Below are 16,527 nucleotides of genomic sequence, written 5' to 3'. Positions count from 1 at the left end.
AATTTGTTTCTTAAATTGTAATTTTATTTTTCTATTACCTCTAAATAGTTAATGTCAGACAGTCTTGTGGTTGATCAATAAAAGTAGTTCTGAAGTTTTGATGCTACCTATTCCCCTTGGATTTCAATCTCCTGGATCATTTTATGGGTGGGACTTCATTCATTACTAGTGATTAAGTTTCTAAATTTTCTTTAGTTGATTTTAGTAAAGAAATACATATAAATACAATAATACACACTGGATATAAATAGTAATTTGCCTAAGTGTACTGCTACTACAATTTTTAGGATAGTAAAAATGGTTAATTACTGAAAGAAGTCTGTATTCTGGAATATCTGGAAATTACTACATAGGATTTTACCATACAAACAATTAAATTATTTATATTTTTTAAGAAAAAAATACTAAGTAAAAAGATGGTAGAATTTAGAACACTTCAGGATTGTTTTAGCCATTTCAAAATTATCTTAGTGAAAAAACAAACAAAACCCCTTGTTTCTCAGACTCATCTATCACTTGTTTATTCTTGGTATCTCAATGCATTAATCCCAAACTATATGATTAGTGGTGTGGCATGAACAAAAAGCCCCCCAAATACAATTAATTTTCTCCTTTCTAGATCAGCACCTGTGTACAAGGCGTATTTACACACACTGAATTAAGTGGCCTAGGGATTATCTTCCCACCCTGTATGGAAACTAACTGCTTAATTTCTCAACATGGAAGTCTGGGAAGGGCTTAGTAATAAGAGTGACTTATTGTTCTCAGAGTCCCCTCTGTGTCCAAGGCAGAGCTTCATGCATTCTTCATAGCTTCATGCATACTGCATAGTGGCTAAAAAACTGACAGAGATCACAATCCTGCCTGGCCAGATTCCAGTATTAATTACCAAAAAATCCCTTTAACTAACACTTCCCTGATTTGGACTAAGATAGCATCTAAAAGAATCTTGTCAAACACTTACAGAAAAGCAATAATAAACTAGCATGCAAATGACACCTTCCAGATTACAAACTGCTTCCACATATGTGATTTCACTATTTGAACAACTGTGTCACTATGTCTAATGTAAAACTGAAACCTGGTGCCTTGTGGAGGTGAGATAATTTCTCTAGGATCACACAGGAAGTATATGGAAATGTTGATACGCATAACCAGTGACTGTAAACTGTGTTCTAAGACAACAAGCTGTTTCCTAACATAAGTAGATACACATTCAGCCAGGATCACTCATACTTTCTAGAACCAGTTATCCAATTGTTTGTTATTCATTACTTGCTGTATTTCTCTGTACTTTGCATATTTTAATTAATCAGATTTTAAGACAGACCATGTGGTGATTTATACTGATGGTTCCTCCCTCTTCTTCTTCCCTTCAGCATCCCAGTCACTCAGCATCTTTGATTGCCTTACTTCAATCTTGTTCATTTCTAATTAGGTTGATATCAGCACCTGAAGCAATTATCTTGAGGATGGTGTCAATCTTTTTCTTTGTACAGCCAACAGTATTGACTGATGACACAAAATGCCAGTGGCATGTAAAGCTGCTATCCCATTTTGGCATTTCCCACCCAATTTCAATTACACAGGTTTTGACACCACATATTAATTTATAATTTTAGAATAACAATTTTGCAGTCATGAATGATTTGGGCAATACATGATATACAAACATTTTGGAAAGGTTATATTCTGTTCCATCTGAGGAGGCTTTGAGTTGTATCTTTACTCAATGGCAAGGTTATCTTATTCTATTGATTTTGCTCTTGCAATTTGTTTCTTTTATATAGTGGGTTTTTATATTTACTTATGGTAATTTGAGCATGGGTTTTCATATCAAATTAATTTATCTAGAGTTTTTAAATGTGCTTTGATCTCATGCTCAGATATGCTGACCACATTCTATCAGAAAAGCTGTATAGATACTGGAAGGGGCCCTCTCATCCCGTAAACAAACAGCACCTTCAAAATTTAGACTTGACTCAATCAGTGATTCAATACATAAATGTGACAGGTCTCCCATGTCGGACCCCTGCCCAGGCAGACCCGCTACCTGCATCCACAGGAGCACAGAGATAACAAGAAGCCAGCAGCCACCCTGCTGATCTCACCACCTCCCTGTTTATCAGCCAGGCCCAGTCCTATTACCCATGGGACTCTCAGATTTTCCACTCTCTTGAGCAATGCCCCCTCCCCTACCTACAATGTCCCATATCAACCACGAGCACCCTCCGCACAGTACCAGTGGTCTTCTCACCCTTGGCTCATCTGCACCCACATGGCAATAAACTCATCACATGTTATCTAGACTTTGCCTGGCTCGGTAGTCTCAATTTTGCCTTGGTCTGACCTTACAACATTCATAAAAAGTTGACATTTTATTTTTTAATTTTTATTGTTCTAAGCCAATTTAAAAAAATAAATTTTATTGAGAATATCTTGTAGGTCTTTCAAACTGGAAATCTTTATTCCCACTTTTGATTACTGCATTATGGGTTGGTGTTATGATTTGGATCTCTTTTCCCAGAAGCCTCATATATTCACAGGTGGGGCTTTTGGAAGATGATTAGATCATGGGGCTCTACACTCATCAGTGGATTATTCCACTGATGAACTCACTGATGAATTTGCTCTTATACAGTGGAGCTGGGTCACTGCGCACATGGCCTAGAAGGGTATATTCTTGTGCCCAACTCCTCCCTTTTTCTTTTACTTCCTGGCTACCATGGGTTAAGCAGCTTTATTCTGCCATGCCCTTCTACCAAGACATTTCTGCTAGGAGACTGGAAGTCAAAATAAACTTCTTCTCCTTTAAGTTGCACGTGCCAGGTGTTTTGTCTCAGTAACAGGAAAATGACTGAGTTGCCCTGAATATATTCCAAACTTCAGAAACATAACAGCATTTCAGAGCCATCAGCATCCTCAGAGAACCAGGACATTGCTGTAAGAGCATGTTTACAGTGTTTACAATTTGCAGTTTGAAAAACCGAGCCATGATACTATTTTGAGTTTTGCATATTTCTTCTTTTGTGAAAGAGTCTATTTCTTCTTTTGCTAGAAACTAAGCATCCATTTCATCTACTACTAACTTTTGAAAAATGTTTTGTGTGTTGAAAAAAATAGAATATGCAGCAATAAAATTACATTGTTAAGGGAGGGATTACGATTTAGAAAGAGAATTGTCTGGTACAGTGTAAGTCAACAGGCCTCCTGCTTCACTATCACCTCTTGCTACAAAACCTTGTACCTAAACTGTCTTTCTTCAGTTTAAAATACTTACCACAGAAGTACAGGTGGATAAGTAAAGATGATGGGGAAAGGAATGTTGTTAAAGCAAATCAATCCACTCAGAAGATACTTGAAAACGATACATATTAAATATCAATCAGTTCTTTTTAGCCATTAGGGAAAAGAGCAAGTAGCAGCATCAGATTTTGCTTCCAGGCAGCAACTGTGGAAAGACCACCAGTCTGACCCAGGAGACTCACCCTTTATCCAGATGTGTGATTTTCACCCAGAAAATTAAGTCCTGAAACCTTCCTCCTAAATAATGACCATTAGATGACACTAGATAATACCACATGAAAAATTTAAGGCAATAAAATTAGATACTAGGTATGAAAGTAACCTGTAATCTGCAAAGCACCATGAAGCTACAATTTGCTATCATTTTCAGAATAAAAGTTGATTTACAAAATATTAGAACTAGTTTCAAATTTCACCTGCTTTAATTTGGATTAAAAATGGGACAAAATCCTAATTGAACCAATTCATCTGTTAAGAACACCCTGTAAGAAGAATACATTGTTCATCAAGTACTGAGTTCGTGAAAATAGGATTATGGTGATTAGGAGATTAGGAGATTGTGAAGCAATAATAAATGTGCTCTGGACGTGGTAAACACTGATCTTGGATTTATAAAATAATTTTTCTTTTTTTTTTGTTTTTTTCCCATTCCCCTTCCCTCCCTTCTGCCCCCCACCCCTCCCTATTTACAAAAACTTAATTTTCATTTTTTCCTTCTTTTCTCATATTTTTTCTTTCCCTTCAAAATAATATTTCAGTATCAGTGAAAATGATTTCAAATTACTGAAAACCCAGCTCAAACAAGCTGACATGATAAAGAAAACTTATACTCAAGACCCCAGATCACCAAATATAGTTTAGACTAGGAGTATTTCAACTTTGTATTTGTTTATATGCAGTTCTTTCCTATCTGCCATGAAGCAAGCTTGCTACAAACTCAGAATGGCTTCATTAATGGGGTGGCAAATTGGCTACATCTGTCTCAGGCTACACATCCTGACCAATCAGACGAAGGGAGAGCATCTGACAGCATCCAAAGAAGGGTAGTGCTGACGGAGCACCATCCTTGAGGGTATGGAGATTCCAGGTAAAGGACTTATATGGGGATGCTTGCCTCCCTTCCCCTCAGTAAGGGAATGGAATTGATGATGACTGTATTAGATTAGTGAATATCTGCAAAAATAGAATAACTTTGAGCAGGCATTTAAAAAATTTGAAGGTTTTTTTTTATGGTCTAGTGATTCAGGAGAATTTCAGGCATTAGTGAGGAAGAGAAGGTGAAGTGAAAGATGCTAAAATTCATGCTCAGGAAAGTTCTACATGAAGAATATTTTTCTTCGTGTTCCAGAATACATTTTAATGTCCTGCTACATTCATATAGGAGGTTATATACAATTAAAATGAATATTGTAGCATTATCACTAATCCTAAAGGTTTTCTTTAAATATCATCCAAACCTCTATTTTTCATTAGTTTTGGCCTTGAATAATATATTAGTCCACTCCATGTCACTATCATCATGAGCTAGATAGTTTATAAACAATGGGCATTCGTTCTCCATGTTTGGAGGCTGTGAGTGCATTACCAAACTGCCACTGTCTGGTGAGACTGTGCTGCACCGCCCCACGGAGAGGAAGGAGAGAAGCAAGAGCACAACAGCACAAAGTTTGTGTAACAAGTTTGTTCTCATATACCTACCCACCCTCACCACAGCAACATTAACCCACTCCTTAGGGCAGAGTCCATGACCTGAATGCCTCTTTGTGTGCTTCTAAACTAATCACCTCTCAGTGGTCCCCTGCTGAACACTCTTGCATTGGGACTGTTTCTGACATGGGAAGTTGAGGACATATTCAACCCATAGCACGTGAAATGGCTTCTGAAATCACTTCTCTCAACTTCGAATTTGGAAGTGTAAGACTTTAGTTACTTCATTATGCTTCCAGTTTAAGTGAGACTAAAAATTTACATATTGAAAACTGTATTGTAGTATTGATAATTACACTGTTTTCATTCATCCTTTAGGCTCTTGTTTGTTAGAGTATTATATCAACTTTTTTAAACAAGTGAGCAGGTGATTCTCATTTTAGAATAATAAAGGATAGTTTACAAAATATTTGCATTAGGAGCCGGGGATTTAGCTCAGTGGTACTGCACCTGCCTTGCAAGCACAAGGTCCTGAGTTCCATCCCTGGTACTGAAAACAAAAATTTGCATTAAAGGGTAGCACTGAGACATCTTCCACTGAAATTTATTGTCTTATGTCAACTGATGATAACCACTGATTGCTTATTCTGTGGCTTTCACACAACACAGGCAGGAAAATGATTAGGCAAGATGACTGATTTTTACTGCATGTAAAATTGTGATTCTTTAATCTTGGTTAATAAAGAACAGTCATAGAGATAATTTCTTATAAAAGCTAAGAGACATAAGCATAGATGATCTTACTGTTCATGATCAGTATATAGCCCTGGATCTGGTCTAAAACAGAGTTCAGCTTATATAACAATATTTTAAAGCTATGTATAATACTTAAGAACTGAAGAATATGTGCTTTTATTTTCTAAATCCTAGCCCAATGCAGGGCACTTTAACTCTTCAGCTATGTCATAGTGTGTTAAAATTACATGCAGACATTGATCCCTTTGCGGATTCCCATGATTCGAAAGATTATCATGCTAATCAGTTACATATTTACATACATTTCTCTGTGTACGTATTTGTCAGTCCATCTTCTGCTGTTGAAATAGAATACTTGAGACTTAGGAAATTTATGAAGAAGAGAAACATATTATTATTTTTTATAGTTCTGGAGGTTGGGAAGTCCAACACTACCCTGCCATCTAGTAAGGAACTTCTCACTACACTAACATAGAGCAGGCCCCACTCATCCTTTTAGGACTACATTAATCTGTCCATTGAAGTCAGAGCCCCCATGACCTATCACATTTCTAAGGTTCCACCTCTTAATGCTGCTACCCTGGCCACTCAATTTCAACCTGACCTTTGGAGGTGAGAACCAGTCCAGTCATAGCACTTTGTATCTTCTTAGACATTTTATCTTGGTTTCGCAAAGTAGTAGAGTTAGAAACAATGGAGCTGAGGAAATCAATCCCTGATGCCCATTTAATTTTAAACAGCACCCTAAGGCCATTCCTCCTTTGACTGACCTAAGAAATGTGGAGAATTATATAACAAGAAATCCAGGTAATTTCTGATGCTCTCCTAGCCTTTCAGTCACCTTTGCTCTACTCCATCCTTATTAGGAGTTCATGAATAGGCACTACATCTCATGTGTATAAATTAAGATCAGAGTGAATTCTAGGACAGGCATGTTGAGAGCCCCTGAGATGACTCTGCACCCTGTCCATCATTCCTGTCAGTCATAGTTAAAAACTCACAGGAGGCAACTGGGCAGAGGTGCAGATCCTTTAAATTCCAAAAGCCTGGTTTGTCTGGGGGTCTGCTGTGTGCTTTGCACTGTGTTCAGTTTTCAGGGCCTTTGCTTCCCTTTTGCTCCCAGAACCACTTTCCTGGTTGTGCCATACCTTTTATCAACACAGACTTGCCCAGAGCACAACTTCCTTTGATGTTCAGTAAAGGCAGCTGCTTTCCATTTGCCACTTGGACTGTGCATTTGGAATTCTTTGCTTGTGATACAAAAGAGCCTGGAATTTTTTTTGCTGAATTCATTACATGGTAACAAAAGGACTAAAAACCATTGAAAAATATATTCAGACGTGCAAAAACAGACATGTATATGCAGGAGGATAGTATCATGACAAAACTAAAGTTATGTTTAAGGAAATATTGAATGAGCTAGATGAGGTGATGACCAGCTAAAGTATACTCAGAAGAAGACAAACAGGAAAATGAGGCAACCTTGAGGCCCATACATTATAAGGAAATTTTAGGTTAGTCTAAGGAAGGAAAGAACTGAGAATTATATGATTGCCATTGCCAAGGATTCTCATGAAGAGTGACTTGTTCTGCTTTCTTTAAGAATCAAAGAAAGAAAAGGAAACATGATATGAAGGTTTGTTTTGCAGTTCAGTATAAGGAAGAACTTTCTGGTATTCAACTCTTTCTTTTACTATCCTGCAAAAAATGCATGCCATATTGAATAAGTTAATTGAATGCATACCACTATCTGGTAAGAATGGAGTGGAATAGAATTCTCCATGAATAAAATGGCTCAATTAGAGTCTTTGAATCCTAACACTTCCAACTAGCAAGTGTGGAAGGTGCATCTGCTACTTCTATCAATAATTTGGTACCAGATTCTCCCAATAGAATCATATACTTTCTCGCCAGTTTCACCTTTTATATTTAGTGGAGTATGAAATGCCACTGACATTTCTTATGGGAAATTACTAACACTGACCTGCACAGGACCGAAGTACAGAAAGTGGAAGGAGCTTGGCTTTGCCTGCTGAACTCCCTGACTGCCAGATTAGGAAATTACTATCCTCTCTCTTTTTAAAAAGATGTATGCACTAAATTTTCTTAATTAGTGTTGCTTTTTAGAGTGATAGATCATATTTTGTTTCCTAAAAAAACCTCAGTATCTAGAAACAACAAGAGAAACCAAGAAGGAAAGAAAATTAATTTTGTTCCATCATTCAAACCGTCATAATAAACTAAAAGTGAAAAATCTGTTTGTTTTTTTTTTAAATTCTAGGGATTTTTGTAGAGTTTGACAGCTTTTCCTATCTCCATGGGGCACATATAATATGATGTCCTAAAAGAGCAATCTGGAATGAATATTTTAATTCTCAGGAAGGCAAAATTCATAGCCTACTGATAAAATAATCAAAATTCTAATGCCTCCAAGTGTTTTATTTTTAACCTATAAAGTATAAATATAAAGGCTTTCACAAATGTTAAAATTCTACTTCTTGAGAAATTGGTTGGGAAAAATTACTTGTTTACTTGTTAAGGAAAACTATGCATTGACTTCACAAAATATTAAATATTAAAATACCAATTTTAATAATAAAGTTTGTAAATTAAATCTAAAAGCTATATTGAGTTAATTTTAAATAATTTCTAGCAAATGACAGATAGTACTCTATTTTTGGCTTCTGGAAAATACATATGATACATGTAATCAATTTCCATAAAAGATGATTAACTTGGTATTCTTTGCCACAATTTGTCTTGCCACCACATGACTTCGACTGAAATTGAGATCTATAGCTAACAGGAGTCAGGATGAAATGAGAGAGCTCCATCAGGGTAGCACACAATGGGTATTAAACACACACATACACACATGCGTATCTTGAATAATTGAATTAGTGATTCTGCTTCCTTGCTTTTTCTGTTGAAGTAGAACCCTCAGAGGATTCTGGAGATCTCATCCAAGTATGAGGTATGATTGAAAAATTAGGTGAATATTTAAATTAAAAAAATTATTGCAGTAAAAAACACATTGCCATTGTCCTGCTCAAAACATCTCCCTTTGCTCTGAACACTTTATCCCATTGTTCCTTCCACTTTCTGAAGCAGTCCTAGAAGTCCTCATTCGTAACTGTCTTTAGATGGATTGAATTGTTGTGGCTGCCTCCACGTCCTGAACCAATTCAAAATGTTTACCTTTCATGGTCATTTTCGCTTTTAGGAAGAACGTGAATTCATATGGTGCCAGATCAGGTGAATACTGTGGATGAGGTTGCACTACAGTGTTTTATAAGCTTGCTTTTCTATCAGATGACACTAGGAAGCAGCATCCACTGAACTTTTGATCATACCTCAAAATGACACTCATGAAAGAGAACTTCCAGAACTGCTTTGGAAAGTGGCAAGAATGATGGAGTAAGTATATTTGAACTGAAGGCAAACATTTTGAAGAGGATTAATGGCAATATGTCATTTAGTGCAATAAATTTGTAAAATTTAAATATTCACCATATATTTTGATCACACCCTACATGAGAACCTGCTGATCACTGGACTGAACTTTCCACAATGCAGTTCTGGCCCATCAGTGACTAAATCACATGTCCTCTTCTGGTCCTGATGATGCTGTACCTGTGTTTTTTAAGTCACAGAAGCTACATGGCTCCAAGCACTACTTCCATGAAACAGAATATTTCTTTCTAGGGATTGTTCTCACCCCTGCCCCACAATCCCACTTCCACTCTTCAAGCATCTATTATCCCTGATCTCAAAGGCCATTTATGAATGACATATCATATTTATTTGCCTTTCTAAATTATCCACAAATTCTCTCTTCATCAACTGGATCTTGCTCATATTCACTCACCAACAGACATATAAAACTCTTTTTTACATTTACATCTTCCCCAGGGCTTGAGCTTTTCTTCTACTTTTTCTTCCTTTGAAAGTTCCTCACAAAAGCAAATGATGTATAATTATTGTGTGACACATAAACATGTGATAAGACTTTCAAGACTTCTACTTGCTGTGAGAGATATTGGTGGCTAATTGTCACTTTTGTATATGCCATCTAATATTGTATTCAGTGACTTTCTCTTTCTTCTGAGAAATATAATGATAGAAAAACCTTTCAAATTTCATGTTTTACATTAATTTAGGAAAACAGTTTGACCAAATCATTATAGCATCATATTTAACTCACAGACTTAATTCATTTCTTTAGCCAACAGAAGTTTAATTACAAATGAATTTTTCAGTTAAAGCTTAAAAGATATGATATACAATAGGTAATATATAATAGGTGCTAAGCCTACACTTAGAATTTGAAAAAGTAAAATGAATTTGAACTATTCCTTTTGAGTCTTACTTCTCTGATCTGTAAAATGAGAATGTCTGTCTTGTTTGGTGAACAGTAAGACCCAGTGAATGCCCAGCACATCACATCTACCTTGAGATAGATAGTCCACATTTCTGCATACCCAAGGTCCTGCACTTCTGGTCATATTGTGACTCGTACTTGAAATGTATTCCCTAGTTGGGTGGTTAATGGACCTTGGTGGTAGAGCACTTGCCTAGCTTTGCCAAAACAAAAAAGCAAACAGAAACCATTTATCCAGGCCAAACTTTCCCATCTGTTTATGGCTTCATTTGGCGTCTGATAGTTTGGATCTAAAATGTCCCTGAAAGGCCCAAAACTTGACTGACAGCTGATTGATCACTGGAAGGGGGTGGAAACCTTAGGAGTAGAGTGTCCTTGGAGGCAGCAGAATCACAGGCAGAAAGCAGTTCAGAGACCTCTAGGACCAAATCTAGCTTATCTGTAGATAGTCATCTGTGGCTTCTGACCTAACTGATCTTTAACATTTGTCAGGAGTTTGATTGAAATAGTCAAAAAACTCCAAAATGGACTAAAGCAAATTCAAAAAGAAAATGATTGTTTCTAGGATTATTAAATCACTTTCCTCTGCTGTAATCCAACACATCTGCTGAACCATTGCTTTGATAAGTGGTTCTGTATTCCAAAATATCATGAAAACATTGCTTCACACCCCAAAATCATCGTTCATGTAAAGAATGTGCATCTGTTATTTTCTTTTCCAATATTCACAGTGTTCTCTTGGAGAAAAGTTGCTATTTCAGAGCTCATTGAGAGTTTGATTTTCATTTCCTTCATCAGAGTTTGGTATTCTGGGGGACAAAATTCAGTTAGGATAACCTGGAAGAGCACTTGTATTCAGTACATGCTCTTTTTTTATATTTCTCTCTCAGTCTCTCCCTCCCTCCCTCTACCCCTCCCACTTTCTCCATGCCCAATTCTGTCCTAAAGCTGCATCACACATAAACTGTGAAAGAGAAGCAGCTCTGAATTAAACCCTCAGAGACAATCCTCTTCAGAACCCCACCATCCAGCCACACAGCACCCCTTCCTCCCAGCACTGTGATGAATCTATTGATGTCTGGGGCATCTTCAAATTTTCTAACTTGTTTACATGCAATTAGCTTCAAGTGAAGTAGTGCAAATCCTTTCTTTTCACACTGAATACTGAATTAGTTTCTCTCTGTGACACCTGGCTCAGCAGACGTGCAAAGCAATTCCATAGCTGAGGCAGAAAGGAGGACGAGGACGTGGCTGAAGTGAAAAGCCACAGTGCAGCGTTTGACCCTCCTTAGTGCTCCTTCTCTTTCATTGGTGTACCAACAGAAACAAAATATTTATGTTATTACTGTGAGAAAGAAAATTCTAAAATGTCTAACAATGCTATTCCTCTTTAACTTGTAAGAAATGCCTTCCACTTTTGGTAATAGTACAGAGAGCAAAGCTAGATAGAAACATAATAGGCAGCCAGACACGGCTGATCACTCAAGAGCCAAGATAAAAGATGAAAACGCACTGCAACTGTGGCCAGAAACACATCATTTGGAAGCCAGGACTGAAGATAATGACAAAGGGACCAGGCCTACATCCTTCCCCAAGGGATGAGATAAATGATAACACCTGGTCTGGTAAAGTCTAGATAGGGATCAGTCCCTTCAGTAGGTGACCAAGATCCCCAGCTCCATCACCGACCGGAGAAGGTTTTTGTTCTTTCCATGTACTCTTGCTATGTGACTTGCTTCCCCACTGGATCACTATTACCTAAGCTTGTAAACTGATTGGTTGATCATAGCTTTAACTTATGTTGTACCCTCTTGGGTTGCCTCCTACCTCTCAGTAGCTATCTTCTCAATACTTCTTATACTTCTTCTCCTACTCTTAACTTCTGTTGTTCCTAGAATTCATTCCTTGATTTTAGAGGACATGAACACAGAAAATTAGACATCTAAGAGGTTGGGAGATATGATATTTCCCTTATATTATTTGGAGGTCCTATTTTATCTCCTATATCAGTAATACTCACAGGATTTTATTCATTCATTTTTTTCACATACTAACTCTGTTTGGCTGAACAAGGATCCAATAAGAAACTTAGGGTAGAGTTGCTGGTAAACATTAGTGATGCATCTAACAACAATGTATGTACTAATTAGTATGTGTCTCACACTAAAAAAAAAAGGATAAAATTAAGACCCTCAAAATATTTCTCAGATCCACAGGTGAGGGAGATACAGAGGCCACAAACCCACCTCTGTGTGACCATTTCTCTCTTAATTTATCTTTACCAAATGCTCTTTGACAAAAGGCTGCCTGAGGCAGGAGAGGAGGAGGAAATTATGTGTGGGACAAGGGGCAAGAGAAGATAAGAGTAAGAATTCTCAGAGAAAAATGACAATAAAAATTCATGAATTCAATCAGGTATATATTATATTATTTTGAGATCTTAAAATTTTTAACAATAGACCAGTAATCGGGGACAAAATCCTAACTTAATTATGCCTCTTAGTAGAAACTCAAAAATATATATTTTCTTCTTCATAACTCATGATTTGCTTCAGGTGAATAAGCCCACACTAGGAAGATGAATACTGCTACATGGAGAAGAAAGTATAGTATGGAGATTTCAAGAGGAAGGGTACATGCATACTTAGGGTCTTAAATTCTGAAGTTCAGGGGAGAAAGAAGGGCCAGTGTCCCGCATGCTTAGGCTCTGGCATTAAATTATGTAGTCCAGGGTCTTCCTCACGTAAGTGTCCAATAAAGGCCGCACCGCACTAGATTCCGTAGGAGCGCGGAGCGTGAGTGGGCGGCGGCGTCGCGCAGGGAGGGCTGAGCGGGTTGCCATCTGCAGCCACCTCTCGGCCATCTCCACGCCATTCTGGGTATTGTAGGTCTTCTGGGACCGAAGACCCCTGCAGTAGTGGGCAGCCGCATTGGCTTCCCCTCTAAGCTCCAGGACATGCTGAAGAGAGAATGAGCCAGAGGAACATGCTGGTGCATCTGTTCCCCGGGAGGCGTGGTGGCACAGTGGGAGCTGTACTGACATGTCCACTGGAAATTGTAAAAACACAGCTGCAGGCATCTTCTGTGACACTTTATATCTCTGAAGTTCAGCTGAACACCACGGCTGGAGCCAGTGTTAACCAAGAGTAGTGTCTCCTGTACCCCTCCATTGCCTAAAAGTAATCTTGGAAAAAGAAGCGCCTCATTCCTTGTTTAGAGGGTTAGGCTTCAACATAGTGGGGATGGCCCCTTTCAGAGCAATATACTTTGCTGCTTACTCCAATTGCAAGGAAAAATTGAATGGTGTATTTGATCTTGATTCTTCCCAGGTTCACATGATTTCAGCAGCAGTGGCAGGCATTTACTGTACATTTCTCCTGAGAAAGAGTGAGATCTTGTCATCACATGCTCCCTATCTGCAGGTTACTTCCTGTAGAAATATGGACTAACTTAAACCTCGTATTACTGCAATCACTACAACCAACCCCATTTGGCTTATAAAGACTCAGGTTACAGCTTGATGCAAGGAACTGCGGGGAAAAGCAAATGGGTGCTTTTGAATGTATCCATAAAGTGTATCAGAAAGATGGACTTAAAGGATTTTACAGGGGCATGTCTGCTTCCTATGCTGGCAAATCAGAGACTTATCCATTTTGTTAGTTATGAAAGTATAAAGCCAAAACTACTGGAATGTAAGACTGCTTTTATGATAGAAAATAGTGAAGAATCTGTAAAAGAAGCATCAGATTTTGTGGGAATGATGCTTGCTGCTGCCACCTCAAAAACTTGTGCCACAACTATAGCATACCCACATGAAGTTGTAAGAACCAGATTACATAAAGAATGAACAAAATAGAGATTCTTTTTTCAGACACTGTCTTTGGTGGTTCAAGAAGGTTACGGGTCCCTCTATGGTGATCTAACAACTCATTTGGTGAGACAGATTCTAAACACAGCCATTATGATGGCCACCTATGAATTAATAGTCTACCTACTCAATGGATAGCAGCACAGGCTGCCACACTGCAAGAGAGAAGACCAAAAGATTACAGTGGATCATGGAATATTGGAGACAGCATGGTGGACAGAAAGAATAGTAGTTTGGGAACATGTACTATGATTCCTAAGTGGAGGTTTGGTTAAGATAGCCACACCATATTACTTAGTCTTTCGGTGATGTGGAAAAACTTCAGCCACCTCTAAAGGAAATGCCTTTGGAAGCACTCCTGTGTCAAAATTGCCATTTCTCTACCATGTCCACCAGGTACAGTTGTGTTTTATTGACCTATAACATTGAGAGTATAGTGTTTATTCCAAGAGGATTTTTCCAATCTTTTAAACAAAGCCATCTTTAAATATATACTGTACTGTAGATAACATAACTAACTTCTGACTTTTAATTCCTGTAATATTGTAAGATAACAATAATTGGTAGATAGTCAGTATTCCCATTTTGCTGAGATGACTTGGCACAATATTTTAATTATTTGGCACCAGTAATTACTGTTTTTGACAACAAAGGAAGTGTAGTCTAAATACCTTGTGTATTAAAATGTTTGAGTCTCTTCAGCTAACAGGTGCTTGATGTTTAGCATAGTGTAGACTTCATAAAACTCACATCATAATACTTTACAGATTAAGAAATTAACCAATAAAATATAAATTCTTGACCAAAAAGTAAGTATTCAATAAAAATAATCAGAACTCCTAAGTATGAGTGCTTTAGTTATACATTACATAGGTGCAGGCCCAGTTGCTCACGTTCATACCAGTTGTAGATTCCCAAGAACCCAGGAGAAATGATATAAAGGGAAAAATTCTTTCATTAAGGCAAGCTCTCAGTAGATGAAGGCCTCTCACTGCCTCAAATTTGAACTCACTCTGCTCAGGTGTGAAAGGAGTTTCACAGTAAAGAAGAGGGGAGAGGGTACCAGTGACAATGAGACAATGAATGTGGAAATTCCCTGCTGCTCCATCCTGGCTCCTTCTTTCCCTTGTGAAAAGGAAACCAGACCCCAGCCTCCTGGGGTCAATATCTGCATACCTGTATTCTGTTGAGGCAACTGAGCTCAGGAGAAGGGGGGAGGGTAGCAGTTACTACTCAGGATAGGAAAGTATGGAGAAGATTCTCTCTAAAATTAGAAAAAAAAAAGCTTTAAACTCCATTTTTGCCATCTGGTTACATATTGTTCTCCACCTCCTTCCCAAGACTGGAGTTTCCTTTGACTCATTGTTCTCTGGAAGTTTAAATTTCCCAGGGTCCCTGTGTCACCCCTTGCCTAACAGCTCCTCAACAATGAGTTGTAATGCCTGCAAGGCTTTAGCAGACAGGTCAGCACAGGAACTACAAAGGAGGCTATCTTAGCTTTGGGGATGAGATCACAACCCAGGAGCTCTCCTAGCTGTGCAGAGGAGGACAGAAGGAACAGAAACAATTTAGATTTAATGTAGGCTCCTGTGATCTGTGTCCAGAAGTTGACTCTGCATGCTCTTTATGCACCTAGAGAACGACTGATCTCTGATTCTACATAATCCTGTGCCGTATCACATGGAGATGGAAAAGGCGGCTACCTGGACGGTAAGGTTAGAAAGGCCCAGCATGCCCACCCCAGTCTATCCCAAGTCTGCAAAAGCAACAAAGATTGTCATCCACCTCGGTGAGGAACTATATCCTTAAAGAGATTTTCCTGAGAAAAGGGAGAGGCATGTTTCTCCACCACAGCTTTATCTTAATTTAGGAAATTCTGGTTGGAGGTAACAAAAGCATGCTCTAAGTTTGCCTGCACTGGTTTATTGGAAAGTAATTGTGATATCTCTGAATCCAAGAGGAACATGAACAACCAATATGTACAGAAGAGTTGTTTAAAACAGAAAATTCTTTTATATTCTGTCCACAATGAAACATACTCCAAAGAATGCTCATTTAATATCATCCAACACTGTTCAATTCATAATTCACTTTAATCCATAATATATCCAGTTTTTCATCCATTTTGATTGACAATTAAGGATTGTAAGCTAAGGATTTATTGCAACTTTTCCTGCCAGGAGACAAAAGCAATACTGACAAGTTTTAACCAATAAAATCTTAAAAAAATATTTCAATGTTATAAAAATTGCACATGTTTAGCCAACAAATATTGCATATGTACTACATGAATGACACTAATTTATAGTAAACTTTCATCTCTGAATGTAATTGTATTTTGCTGTTGCTTTTTCATTCAATTCCAATGTTAATCACCTTACTTGGTAAAATTTTCTTTCTGCCACTCTCTACTTCTTTTACTCAGACTAAAGATTTGTTTGAAGGGTGTAGAATTAGAAAACACCTATTTTTTGCAAAGTAATCAACATCTAATTGGAAGAGAATTTCTCAAACTGTTCTATGAAGAACTAGTCACATGCAAAGCTATTTAAATCAAGGAGATTAAAGA

General features: G+C 37.8%; 1 pseudogene; it reads left to right on the top strand.

Annotated features, from left to right (window-relative positions):
• Window positions 1–13,060: 13,060 nt before the first annotated feature.
• On the top strand, window positions 13,061–14,096 carry LOC101722190 (solute carrier family 25 member 36-like; annotated as a pseudogene).
• Window positions 14,097–16,527: the final 2,431 nt, after the last annotated feature.

The sequence above is a fragment of the Heterocephalus glaber genome, unplaced genomic scaffold (genome assembly GCF_053883595.1).
Source record: "Heterocephalus glaber isolate CG9 unplaced genomic scaffold, H.glaber_assembly_v1.0 deba00001610, whole genome shotgun sequence".
NCBI lineage: Eukaryota > Metazoa > Chordata > Mammalia > Rodentia > Bathyergidae > Heterocephalus > Heterocephalus glaber.
The sequence above is the reverse complement of the archived record's forward strand: the minus strand, read 5'-3'. Positions and strand labels throughout refer to the sequence as shown.